The sequence below is a fragment of the Triticum urartu genome, chromosome 6 (genome assembly GCF_003073215.2).
Source record: "Triticum urartu cultivar G1812 chromosome 6, Tu2.1, whole genome shotgun sequence".
In the NCBI taxonomy this organism is placed as follows: domain Eukaryota; kingdom Viridiplantae; phylum Streptophyta; class Magnoliopsida; order Poales; family Poaceae; genus Triticum; species Triticum urartu.
The window spans coordinates 504,258,381-504,269,205 of NC_053027.1; positions in this window are offsets into that span (position 1 = coordinate 504,258,381).

The window sequence follows — 10,825 nt, forward strand, 5'->3', positions numbered from 1 at the left end:
GACGCACATCGTCACCTCATCCTTCGCCCATCTCCGCTTATTCCGCAGCTCCTGCTTTGAGTTACAAATGTGAGCAACTGCACCGGTATCAAATACCCAGGAGCTACTACGAGTACTGGTAAGGTACACATCAATTACATGTATATCACATATACCTTTCGTTTTGCCGGCCTTCTTGTCCGCTAAGTATTTGGGGCAGTTCCGCTTCCAGTGACCACTCTCCTTGCAATAAAAGCACTCAGTCTCGGGCTTGGGATCATTCTTTGGCTTCTTCCTGGCAGCTTGCTTGCCGGGCGCGGCAACTCCCTTGCCGTCCTTCTTGAAGTTCTTCTTACCCTTGCCTTTCTTGAACTTAGTGGTTTTATTCACCATCAACACTTGATGTTCCTTTTTGACTTCTACCTCTGCTGATTTCAGCATTGCAAATACTTCAGGAATGGTCTTTTCCATCCCCTGCATATTGAAGTTCATCACAAAGCTCTTGTAGCTCGGTGGAAGCGACTGAAGGATTCTGTCAATGACCACGTCATCCGGGAGATTAACTCCCAGCTGAGTCAAGCGGTTATGCAACCCAGACATTTTAAGTATGTGCTCACTGACAGAACTATTTTCCTCCATCTTACAGCTGAAGAACTTGTCGGAGACTTCATATCTCTCGACCCGGGCATGAGCTTGAAAAACCATTTTCAGCTCTTCGAACATCTCATATGCTCCGTGTCTCTCAAAACGCTTTTGGAGCCCTAGTTCTAAGCTGTAAAGCATGCCGCACTGAACGAGGGAGTAATCATCAGCACGTGTCTGCCAAGCGTTCATAACGTCTTGGTTCTGTGGGACGGGTGCATCACCTAGTGGTGCTTCTAGGACATAATCTTTCTTGGCAGCTATGAGGATGATCCTCAGGTTCCGGACCCAGTCCGTATAGTTGCTGCCATCGTCTTTCAGCTTGGTTTTCTCTAGGAACGCGTTGAAGTTGAGGACAACGTGGGCCATTTGATCTACAAGACATATTGTAAAGATTTTAGACTAAGTTCATAATAATTAAGTTCATCTATTTAATGAACTCCCACTCAGATAGACATCCCTCCAATCAACTCTCAACTAAATTTTCTCTAGGAACATATCTAAAACAGTAGAACTATAGCGCAAGCTACGACATAATTTGCAAAGACCTTTTGACTATGTTCATGATAATTAAGTTCATCTAATCAAATTATTTAATGAACTCCCACTTAGATAGACATCCCTCTAGTCATCTAAGTGATACATGATCCGAGTCAACTAGGCCGTGTCCGATCATCACGTGAGACGGACTAGTCAACATCGGTGAACATCTTCATGTTGATCGTATCTTCTATACGACTCATGCTTGACCTTTCGGTCTTTTGTGTTCCGAGGCCATGTCTGTACATGCTAGGCTCGTCAAGTCAACCTAAGTGTTTGCATGTGTAAATCTGTCTTACACCCGTTGTATGTGAACATTGGAATCTATCACACCCGATCATCACGTGGTGCTTTGAAACAACGAACTGTCGCAACGGCGCACAGTTAGGGGGAACACTTTCTTGAAATTATTATGAGGGATCATCTTATTTACTACCGTCGTTCTAAGTAAACAAGATGCAAAAACATGATAAACATCACATGCAATCAAATAATAATAGTGACATGATATGGCCAATATCACATAGCTCCTTTGATCTCCATCTTGGGGCTCCATGATCATCTTGTCACCGGCATGACACCATGATCTCCATCATCATGATCTCCATCATCGTGTCTCCATGAAGTTTCTCGTCAACTATTACTTCTACTACTATGGCTAACACGTTTAGCAATAAAGTAAAGTAATTTACATGGCGTTTCTCAATGACACGCAGGTCATACAAAAAATAAAGACAACTCCTATGGCTCCTGCCGGTTGTCATATTCATCGACATGCAAGTCGTGATTCCTATTACAATAGCATGAACATCTCATACATCACATATATATCATTCATCACAACTTCGGCCATATCACATCACAAAACACTTGCTGCAAAAACAAGTTAGACGTCCTCTAATTGTTGTTGCAAGTTTTACGTGGCTGCAATAGGGTTCTAGCAAGAACGTTTTCTTACCTACGTGAAAGCCACAACGTGATTTGTCAACTTCTATTTACCCTTCATACGGACCCTTTTCATCGAATCCGCTCCAACTAAAGTGGGAGAGACAGACACCCGCCAGCCACCTTATGCAACTAGTGCATGTCAGTCGGTGGAACCGGTCTCACGTAAGCGTACGTGTAAGGTTGGTCCGGGCCGCTTCATCCCACAATACTGCTGAAGCAAAATAAGACTAGTAGCGGCAAGAAAGTTGACAACATCTATGCCCACAACAAATTGTGTTCTACTCGTGCAAAAAGAACTACGCATAGACCTAGCTCATGATGCCACTGTTGGGGAACGTTGCAGAAAACAAAAAAATTCCTACGGTTTCACCAAGATCCATCTATGAGTTCATCTAGCAATGAGTGATTGGATTGCATCTACATACCTTTGTAGATCACGCGTGGAAGCGTTCAAAGAACGGGGATGAGGAAGTCGTACTCGACGTGATCCAAATCACCGGAGATCCTAGCGCCGAACGGACGGCACCTCCGTGTTCAACACACGTACGGTCAGCGTGATGTCTCCTCCTTCTTGATCCAGCAAGGGGGGAGGAGAGGTTGATGAAGATCCAGCAGCATGACGGCGTGGTGGTGGATGCAGCAGTCACCGCAGCAGGGCTTCGCCGTTCTTCTGCGAGAGGGAGAGGTGTAGCAGGGGAGAGGGAGGCGCCAAGGGTCAAGGGTGCGGCTGCCCCTCCCTTCCCCCCCTTTATATAGGCCCCCTAGGGGGTGCGCCGGCCCTAGGAGATGGGATCTCCTAGGGGGGGTGGCGGCCAAGGGGTGGAGTGCCCCCAAACCAGGTGGGGCGCCCCCCCACCCTAGGGTTCCCAACCCTAGGCGCATGGGGTGGGCCAAGGGGGGAGCACCAGCCCACTATGGGCTCGTTACCCTCTCCACTTTAGCCCATGGGGCCCTCCGGGATGGGTGGCCCCACCCGGTGGACCCCCGGGACCCTTCCGGTGGTCCTGGTACAATACCGGTGATCCCCGAAACTCTCCCGATGGCCGAAACTGCACTTCCTATATATAATTCTTCACCTCCGGACCATTCCGGAACTCCTCGTGACGTCCGGGATCTCATCCGGGACTCCGAACAACTTTCGGGTTACTGCATATTCATATCTCTACAACCCTAGCGTCACCGAACCTTAAGTGTGTAGATCCTACGGGTTCGGGAGACATGTAGACATGACCGAGACGGCTCTCCGGTCAATAACCAACAGCGGGATCTGGATACCCATGTTGGCTCCCACATGCTCCTCGATGATCTCATCGGATGAACCACGATGTCGAGGATTCAAGCAACCCCGTATACAATTCCCTTTGTCAATCGGATGGGTGGCCCCGTATACGAGATTCGATCGTCGGTATCCCAATACCTCGTTCAATCTCGTTATCGGCAAGTCACTTTACTGTTACCGTAATGCATGATCCCGTGACCAGACACTTGGTCACTTTGAGCTCATTATGATGATGCATTACCGAGTGGGCCCAGAGATACCTCTCCGTCATACGAAGTGACAAATCCCAGTCTTGATCCGTGTCAACCCAACAGACACTTTCGGAGATACCCGTAGTATACCTTTATAGTCACCCAGTTACGTTGTGACGTTTGGTACACCCAAAGCACTCCTACGGTATCCGGGAGTTACACGATCTCATGGTCTAAGGAAAAGATACTTGACATTGGAAAAACTCTAGCAAATGAACTATACGATCTTGTGCTATGTTTAGGATTGGGTCTTGTCCATCACATCATTCTCCTAATGATGTGATCTCGTTATCAATGACATCCAATGTCCATAGTCAGGAAACCATGACTATCTGTTGATCAACGAGCTAATCAACTAGAGGCTTACTAGGGACATGTTGGTGTCTGTGTATTCACACATGTATTACGATTTCCGGATAACACAATTATAGCATGAATAAAAGACAATTATCATGAACAAGGAAATATAATAATAATCCTTTTATTATAGCCTCTAGGGCATATTTCCAACAAGTTATGAGAATATCTAGGCATGATCATGTATATAGGCATCACGTCCGAGACAAGTAGACCGACTCCTGCCTGCATCTACTACTATTACTCCACTCATCGACCGCTATCCAGCATGCATCTAGAGTATTAAGTTAATGAAAACAGAGTAACGCCTTAAGCAAGATGACATGATGTAGAGGGACAAACTCATGCAATATGATGAAAACCCCATCTTGTTATCCTCGATGGCAACAATACAATACATGCCTTGCTGCCCCTACTGTCACTTGGAAAGGACACCGCAAGATTGAACCCAAAGCTAAGCACTTCTCCCATTGCAAGAAAGATCAATCTAGTAGGCCAAAACAAACTGATAATTCGAAGGGACTTGTAAAGATAACCAATCATACATAAAAGAATTCAGAGAAGATTCAAATATTGTTCATAGATAGACTTGATCATAAACCCACAATTCATCGGTCTCAACAAACACACCGCAAAAAGAAGATTACATCGAATAGTTCTCCACAAGAGAGGGGGAGAACATTGTATTGAGATCCAAAAAGAGAGAAGAAGCCATCTAGCTACTAACTATGGACCCGTAGGTCTGAGGTGAACTACTCACACTTCATCAGAGGGGCTATGGTGTTGATGTAGAAGTCCTCCGTGATCGATGCCCCCTCCAGCGGAGCTCCGGAACAGGCCCCAAGATGGGATCTTGTGGATACAGAAAGTTGCGACGGTGGAATTAGGGTTTTGGCTCCGTATCTGATCGTTTGGGGGGAACGTAGGTATATATAGGAGGAAGGAGTACGCCGGTGGAGCAATAGGGGGCCCACGAGGGTGGAGGGCGCGCCTGGGGGGGGGGGTAGGCGCGCCCCTACCTCGTGGCCTCCTCTTTTGTGTGTTGACGTAGGGTCCAAGTCTCCTGGGTCTTGTTCGTTGAGAAAATCACGTTCCCAAAGGTTTCATTCCGTTTGGACTCCGTTTGATATTCTTTTTCTTCGAAACCCCAAAACAGGCAAACAACAGCAATTCTGGGCTGGGCCTCCGGTTAATAGGTTAGTCCCAAAAATAATATAAAAGTGGATAATAAAGCCGAGTAATGTCCAAAATAGTAGATAATATAGCATGGAGCAATCAAAAATTATAGATACGTTGGAGACGTATCAGCTGCTGATGAGAATGACATTTTGACTGCCCCATTTTCAGAGAAGGAGGTGTTTGAAGCTATTTCTCAGATGAAAAATAATAAGGCTCCAGGGCCGGATGAATTTCCGGCGGAGTTTTATAAAAAGTGGTGGCATATTATTAAGAGGGATTTGTTACCGATATTCCATGATTTATTCTCTGGGCAGTTTCAGTTATTTCACCTGAATTTTGGAATGATAACCCTGCTTCCTAAGAAAACAGAGGCTGTGAGGATTGAGTAGTTTAGGCCGACATGTCTTCTTAATGTTAGTGTCACATTTTTTACCAAGGTTTGGACTAATAGGCTCACGCAGATTGTGCATTATGTGGTGCAGCACTCCCAAAATGCTTTCATGCCGGACAAAACACATCCTAGAAGGGGTTGTGGTCCTTCATGAAACGCTCCACGAAATTCATTCGAAAAAACTAGATGGTGTGGTTTTTAAGGTGGATTTCAAGAAGGCGTACGATAAAGTTAAATGGCCCTTTCTTCAACAAGCCTTACGCATGAAAGGTTTCGATGAAGCCTGGCAACGCCAGGTAGAGTCTTTCACACAAAAAGGGAGTGTTGGAATTAAAGTGAATGGCGACATAGGTCATTATTTCCAAACACATAAGGGCCTAAGACAAGGTGACCCGATGTCTCCCATTTTGTTCAACATTGTAGTGGATATGTTGGCAATTCTAATAGGAAGGGCTAAGGAGGCTGGTCAGGTGGGTGGTTTAGTGCCTCACCTAGTGGACGGAGGTGTCTCTATCCTACAGTACGCCGATGATACGATCATCTTTATGGAGCATGACATAGTGAAAGCGATAAATATGAAGCTGGTGTTATGCTTATTTGAACAATTGACCGGGTTAAAGTTTAACTTTCATAAAAGCGAATTGTTCTGTTTTGGAAGAGCCAATGACGAACAAGAGGCTTATAAGCAATTGTTTGGGTGCGAATTTGGGGCTTTACCTTTTACGTATTTAGGTATACCAATTCACCATCGTAAGCTGACAAATAGAGAATGAAAGTGCATTGATGATCGCTTTGAGAAGAAACCGAGTTGCTGGAAGGGCAAGCTCATGTCATACGGAGGCTGATTAATTCTCATTAATTCGGTTCTCACGAGTATGCCTATGTTTCTCTTGTCTTTTTTCGAGGTTCCAGTTGGAGTAAGGAAAAGGCTGGACTTCTACCGATCCCGCTTCTTCTGGCAGAGTGATGAGCTAAAAAGAAACTACAGACTCGCCAAATGGGATATCATTTGTCGACCAAAAGACCAAGGGGGTCTTGGTATTGAAAATCTTGAAGTCAAGAATAGATGTCTTCTCAGCAAGTGGCTGTATAAGTTATCTGTTGAGACTGAGGCCACTTGGGCGCAGATTCTCCGTAGTAAGTATCTTCAGTCCAAAACATTGTCCCAGGTGACAGCGAGGCCGATGGACTCGCCGTTTTGGAAAGGGCTCATGAGAGTTAAAACAGCCTTTTTCAATAGGACAAAGTTCATTATCGGAAATGGCGCCAACACGCGGTTCTGGGAGGATACTTGGCTAGGAGAGACACCCCTCGCGCTTCAATACCCGTCTCTTTATAGTATTGCTCAACGACACGATGCTTACGTTGCAACAGTACTTCAGTCGACCCCCCTTAATATTCAATTCAGACGGACGCTAGTCGGAAATCGTTGGGAAGCGTGGCTCCATTTAGTGTGTAGACTGATGGAGGTTCAGCTGTCTCAACAGCCTGATAAGTTACACTGGAAGCTTACTAGGACTGGGGAGTTTACAGTTAAATCAATGTATCTTGATGTCATCAATTCTAGCTCCATTCCTAATTCCAAATATGTTTGGAAAGTCAAGGTTCCGTTGAAAATTAAAGTATTTATGTGGTTTGTGCATAAACAAGTCATCTTAACTAAGGACAATCTGGTAAAGCGTAACTGGAAAGGACCTACTAGGTGTGGCTTCTGTGATCGGGGTGAAACTATCAAACACCTCTTTCTGGATTGTCCGTTGGCCAAGGTTCTATGGAGGACGGTGCACATAGCATTTAACATTACTCCTCTGAGCTCTGTCATCTCGTTATTCGAAACGTGGCTTAATGGGATAGAGGCCCAAACAGCGAGCCACATTCGCGTAGGAGTATGTGCTTTATTGTGGGCAGTCTGGAACTACAGAAATGATTTGGTATTTAACAGAACATCAACTATTCATTTTTTTGCAGGTTATCTTTAGGGCCACTGCGTTCATCCGTATGTGGTCGCTACTCACTTCGACGAAGGCCAGGGAGCGTTTGGTTACTGGATCTGTCCGGTGGGAGATGGTAGCATGGGATATCTTCAACCGGTTTGGATGGCGGTCATGTAATAGGATAAGCAATTAGTTTTCCTATCTTTCTTGTGCCAGCCGGTTGTGGCTTTTTGTGGCCTGCTTTTTTGGCTCTTTGTGAGCTTTTCTGTACTTGTTTCGCGACTTTAAGACCTTGTTGAACCTATTTGCTTTTATAAAGGTGGCCGTATGCATCGTTCTGATGCAGAGACCGGGGAGTCTCCCCTTTTCGAAAAAAATGTCTCTTATTTCTATCTTTTGTTCCTCTTGATGCAGAGCTGTATTTTTGAAAAGATAATATGCAGAAGAGAAGATGTTCTTATGTACTCCCTCCTCCGTCTCAAAATGTATAATGTCAAAAATGATCTTACATTTTGGGATGGATACTCTATAAAACAACACGGATGCTGTTAGTACATTTGCGCGGATTACTTTACTACTCGATTCATATTAATTGACATTGAAACGAATGTATTAGATTTGAGTACTAGATACATCTATTTAAGCGATAACTAATATGAACTGAATGGATGTTGTTGGCACATTTGCGCGGATTACTTTACTACTCGATTCATATTAATTGGCATTGAAACGAATGTATTAGATTTGAGTACTAGATACATCTATTTAAGCGACAACTAATATGAACTGAATGGATGCTGTTGGCACATTTGCGCGGATTACTTTACTATTTCCCCCTATCCATATTAATTGTAGCTGAAGCGAATGTATATATATGTATTTCAGTAATAAATACATCCATTTGAGCAACAACTAATATGAATTGAAGGAAGTAATTTTTTTAGAAAGGATTACTATACTAGTAATTCCAACCATAAAACCTTAGCTACCGCCCAAATTAATCTTCCATATCTAAATAGCTAGCTCCCACTAATCTATTTCTCTTAACATGCAAAGTATGCCACCTCATCACACAACATGCATGGAGAAAAGCCCACCCCCACTAACACTAATTTCCTCAACATACAAGCATGTCATCTCATCACACAACACACATGGAAAAAGGCCCATCCCAACTAATATATTTCTCTAAACATGTAAGCGTGCCGCATCATCATGCAACATGCATGAGAAGAGACTCACCTCAACATGCAAATATGCATAAGAATTTCCACTTTATTATGATATTTATATTTAATAAAAGAATTGCAGGAGGACGGAGGGAGTATTATACAACTATATACAATAATCAAACAGAATAAGTCATATGTATTTTTAATTCTAGCTCTTATATTACCATTACTTCAAACATCCATCTTTCATACAAGGAATCTCATTGAAATATGTTGTAAACTATGCCGCAACAACGTGCGGGTATCATCTAGGAGTAGTTACAGTTAGGCCCGCCGACCTCCACTAAATCCAACCCTTCAACCTAACTCCGGAGAAGGGAAATGCCTCCATGTATAGTTGGTGTTAAAACAATGTGGTGGGAGAGCCGGACCAAGTTCCTGCAGGGGATGATCGACGATCAACAGAAGGAGGTGGAGGGGGCGAGGGGGGACGGAGGAGGACGATGATCGGGGCACTGCTCTCCACCCGAGGTGATGCTGAGAGCGCGCGAGGAGATAGATGCGTGCATAGGAGAACCATCACGGCTTCTCGAGGCGACCGATCTCCCAAACCTGGCTTACCTCCGATGCATCATCATGGAGACCCTCCGGCTGTACCCGCCGGCGCCGCTACTCGTCCCCTACGAGTCACGTCGGCGGGTTCTACATTCCCCAGGGCACGATGCTCCTCGTTACATGTTTGATATCCACATGGATCCTCAACAATGGCATGAACCAGCAAGCTTCGTTCCTGAGAGGTAGTGGTGCTAGATTAGCATGGCAAATGTGGTGATGCTCAATTAACTTGTATCTGCATACATATTTTGGCAGGTTTGAGGATGGGAGAAATGGAGATAAGATGGTGATCCTGTTTGGCATGGGTAGACGACGATGACCGGCCGAGCAATTGGGCATGCAAGGCCTTGCTCTTGGGACGATGATTCAGTGCTTCGACTGCGAGAGGGTGGAACAAGACCTTGTTGACATGACTGAGGGGTCTAGTCAAACCATGCCAAAGCACTTACCTTTGGAGGCTTTCTATGAGCCTTGAGCTTCTATGGTTCATCTTTTCGGGATAGAGTAATTGTTGTTGTGTAATATATACATGGTTGTTTCATTCTACTACATAGTACTCCCGTGCGTTGGTGCAAGAATTTATAGCAATAAACTTATCAGGAATAAAATTGTAATATATGAAGAATAATATATTTTCATGTTCTCGTTCTATGTCATTGGTAGCAGACCTAGCATTAAATGGAGAATGGTTGTATTTTAGGCTGCTCGTAGTGGGTAGTATCATAACTTAGTATTATGCATATGAGGCCCCTCCCAATGCTTCACCTTGTACAGGTGCTAAGCATGCCATGTAGGCAAAAAATCTGATGTGGCAAGACAATTAAGAGGAGATTGATTGATTTGATGACCCCGGAAGAACAAATGCCAAGCACGTGAACCTAGGCAAAACATTTAAATGAAGCAAGCTCACCAATGCATGAAAGAGTTTAGTAGCTAAATCATTAAATGAAGAGAGCTTAGCAACAACAAGTTAAGCACCTATGCATTGGGGACTCTATTTGCTAAAGTATTTAATGCGCTTAGCACCTCATCTAATCACATGTCCATTGGAAGAGGTCTGATACTATTGTATTCTAATGCATGGTATCATATAGCAGTATCACAGATGACCTTATTTATTACCATGCATTTTTTCCGACCTACAGAGGATTACAATTTCTAAATCAGAGAGAGAATCTGGGAGTATTTATTTCTGATGGACAAATGCATAAAAAGCTACTCTCGTTTTTACGTATGCAACAGCTAGCAGCTAATACATATGAAGTCCCCTTTCATATGTAGTAGCAGTCATCTTTATTTTCACCTATTCATCGAGACTTGATCGGCATATCAAGTCTTCCTTCACATGGACTTTGGTACCATTGGCAGGATGATTAGCTACCCAAGCATGTGGAATGACGTAAATCTATGCAATTTCATACAACTAGACATACATACATACATACATACATACATACATACATATCAACACAGTAGTTTACAGAACGTGACAGTCTAGCTTTTTTGTCAGTTCCCAACACACTTAATCATTATCGTAG